Source organism: Dendropsophus ebraccatus, chromosome 5, assembly GCF_027789765.1.
Source record: "Dendropsophus ebraccatus isolate aDenEbr1 chromosome 5, aDenEbr1.pat, whole genome shotgun sequence".
Taxonomy (NCBI): Eukaryota; Metazoa; Chordata; class Amphibia; order Anura; family Hylidae; genus Dendropsophus; species Dendropsophus ebraccatus.
Window position 1 is genome coordinate 137,297,636 of NC_091458.1, and position 3,996 is coordinate 137,301,631.

Here is a 3,996-nt window from a genome sequence, read left to right on the forward strand (position 1 = left end):
ACGGAGCAGCGCCAGCAGATCCCTGCCATATAAGTCGTTTGTCTTTCAACATGTTGAAAGACAAATGACGCAACAATCAGCTGACATGAACGGTGTCGGCCGATCGTTGCCTTCTATTCCACAGGACAATCGGCCGATTATGGTTCCGTGGAGTAGGGCCTTAAGAACCAAAGAGAAACCTCCTTTCATACATCAGATGTCAGGAGATGCCTCCTTACATATTTAGAAAAGACAAAGGAGTTCAGGTCTGCAGAAAACCTTATGTTACAGTTTTCAGGCCCCAACAAGGGCAAATCTGCCTCCAAAACCTCTGTAAGCAGATAGATAAAGACAGACTCTCTCTCCAGCCTACACCAGTCAGGGAAAATGTCCTCTGCCCCTTTTTACAGCTCAATCAACAAGATCAGTTGCAACATCCTGGGCTGTGCGTGCAGATGCCTCCATTGGACCAGATCTGTAAAGCGGCCACTTGGAGCTCTAGTCACACTTTTCTTAAGACATTACAGACTGCAATTAAGGGCCCTATTCCACAGTAACGATAATCGGCCCGATCCGGCCGATTATCGCTCTGTGAAATAGAGAGAACGATCAGCCGATGATCGTGTCATCGGCTGATCGTTCATTTAGGGCCAGACCAAAAATCATCATTCCCCCACCCCACATCGCTACAGTTAAATAGTGGTGCACGGCGGGCGACCGACGATTTGAGAAGCAGCAGCAGCATACATTACCTGTCAGGTCTTCTGCTCCGCTCCGTCCTCCTCCCCAGGTCCGGCGCGCTCTGGCTTTAGAATGGCCTGTCAGCTGAGGGAGCGCTCAGCCAATCACAGGCCGGGACCCCCGCAGCCTGTGATTGGCTGAGTGGCCTGTCAGCTGACAGGCCATTCTGAAGCTAGAGCGCGCCGGACCCGGGGAGGAGGACGGAGCGGAGCAGAAGACCTGACAGGTAATGTATGATGCAAGGGCTGCAAGGACATCAGTAACGATGTCCCTGCAGCCCTCGCTCAACGATCATCGGGCAGTGGAATAGGCCCAGTAAACGAGCAGCGATCTAGCAGATCGGCGCTCGTTTACATTGTTGATCGGGCCCTCCTCGGCCCGTGAAACAGTTCTGTCAGCTGTAGTCCCTCCCTAAAGTTGAGTTTCTATTTCTAGTCCTCAAGGGATGCAGTCATGGGTGTTTTCGGTAGCCCATGGCAGCACCCCTCTTATACACTCTACCCTATATATTACCCTGCATGGAAGGTATTCTCCAGGGGTGCTGTCGGGGGCTACCGAAAACAAGATGACCCACAAGTAATGATGCTTTTTTACAGGCTGCCTGTGGGAGAGGTCACATGATCTGGAGTGGATTCCTGGGTCTCCTCCTCTTGTATAAAAATCAGAAAGTGATGGCCAGATGTAAGACAGATGCAAATGGGACACTGATCTGTTTACATCTGTCACCACAGACTTCAATGGAAATAAACTTGTGCATGCCACGTTTTTTGCTCCATTCAATGGAATGGACGTAAACAAATTCAAACTGATGCTAATGAATTTCCATGGAAAACAACGGGGATATAAACGGATCAGAGACACAAGACACAGGTGTAGGAGTAACTGAAATGTGAACCCAGCCTGAGGAGGAGATTCAAATGCAGTGTGAACAGCATTTTGCCCCTTGTTCCTGAGGTATAAAGAGGCTGTCCCATTCCCTCTCTATGGAGCAAAAATGGCGGAATGACACTCTATGAGAGACTCGCGCTCCGTATCTCTCAGGGTCTCTTCGCGCTGAAGAATGAACATGTTGATTCTTCAGCACCGAGAGATGCAGTACGCGAGCCTCCCATAGACTGTCATTATGACACGGAGGCTGGCGGCATTCTGTGGCGGACAACTCCGCCACTTTTGCTCCTTGTGCACGGGGCCTATGAGAGCAGAGCATGTGACCACTGTACTTTTCTATCTCGGTTATTACACCAACTCTAGTTTAATTTTTTTTTACATCATGCTCACCAAAAGTTAGCTTTTTTTCAAATTTTCATATTGGCGCCTGAAATACTATTAATCTATTTGTGCTCATATTATATATAATAATATATAATATAATGCCACCACAGCCTCAGGGCACTGGTAAAGTAATATCAATAGCACACGTTACTGTGGGTGGGATATGAGGGAGCCCACCCGCCAGGATATGAGACAGCCAGCCCACCCGCCAGGATAGGAGGGAGCCAGCCCACCCGCCAGGATAGGAGGGAGCCCGCTGCCTGGATATGAGGGAGCCCGCTGCCTGGATATGAGGGAGCCCGCTGCCTGGATATGAGGGAGCCCGCTGCCAGGATATGAGGGAGCCCACTGCCTGGATATGAGGGAGCCCACCCGCCAGGATATGAGGGAGCCCACCCGCCAGGATATGAGGGAGCCCGCTGCCTGGATATGAGGGAGCCCGCTGCCTGGATATGAGGGAGCCCGCTGCCTGGATATGAGGGAGCCCGCTGCCAGGATATGAGGGAGCCCGCTGCCTGGATATGAGGGAGCCCACCCGCCAGGATATGAGGGAGCCCGCTGCCTGGATACGAGGACGCCCGCTGCCTGGATACGAGGGAGCCCACCCGCCAGGATATGAGGGAGCCCACCCGCCAGGATATGAGGGAGCCCACCCGCCAGGATATGAGGGAGCCCACCCGCCAGGATATGAGGGAGCCCACCCGCCAGGATATGAGAGAGCCCACCCGCCAGGATATGAGGGAGCCCACCCGCCAGGATATGAGGGAGCCCGCTGCCAGGATATGAGGGAGCCCACCCGCCAGGATATGAGAGAGCCCACCCGCCAGGATATGAGGGAGCCCACCCGCCAGGATATGAGGACGCCCGCTGCCAGGATATGAGGGAGCCCACCCGCCAGGATATGAGGGAGCCCACCCGCCAGGATATGAGGGAGCCCACCCGCCAGGATATGAGGGAGCCCACCCGCCAGGGTATGAGGGAGCCCGCTGCCTGGATATGAGGGAGCCCGCTGCCTGGATATGACGGAGCCCACTGCCTGGATATGAGGGAGCCCACTGCCTGGATATGAGGGAGCCCACCCGCCAGGATATGAGGGAGCCCGCTGCCTGGATATGAGGGAGCCCGCTGCCTGGATATGAGGGAGCCCGCTGCCTGGATATGAGGGAGACAGCCCGCAGACGGGATATGGGAGGGAAAGACCCTTGCTGGGATATGAGGGAGCCCATTACTGGGATATGGGGGAGCCCACCCTCGGGATATGAGGAAGCCAGCCCATTGGCATATGAGGGAGCCCACTGATGGGATATGGGGGAGACAGCCCATCGCTGGGACATGAGGGAGCTCAGTGCTGGGATACGGGGCAGACAAACCGTGGTCGGGATATGAGGGAGCCCATTACCGGGATATGAGGGGTTGAGCCCCCTACCGGGAAATGAGGAAGACAGCCCGCAGCCGGGATATAAGGGATCTCAGTGCTGGGACACGGGGGAGACAGCCCGTGGCTGGGATATGAGGGAGACAGACCCCCTACCGGGATATGAGGGAGAGACAGCCCGTGGCCGGGAAATAAAGGAGAAACCCCCCCACTGGGATATGAGGGAGACAGACAACTATGGGATATGGGATAGCCCACCCCGGGGATATGAGGGTGACAGCCCACCCCGGGGATATGGGGAAGACAGGGGAGACCTAAAAACGGAAGAAAGTGCAGAATCCACAGGAGCTGCCCAGAGCGGAGCCCCATGCCGGGATTGTACCAGGCGAGGCCGGTGTCCTCAGCATCCTGCGCCCCGTGTGCACCGGGGGATGAGGGGAGGGAAGCTCGGGGCTCCGGCTGCTCACACACACGGGAGGAGCTGTTTAGCTGTTTGGCTGTTTGGGTCTTGGGAAGTTTTGCAGCCGGCCGCTCTTTGCACTCGGCGCTCCATTCACACGGAGTCCGAGCAGATAAAAGACGGACAGAGAGCGGGGCCGGGTATACGTGCGGTGCGGGACACGGGGAGC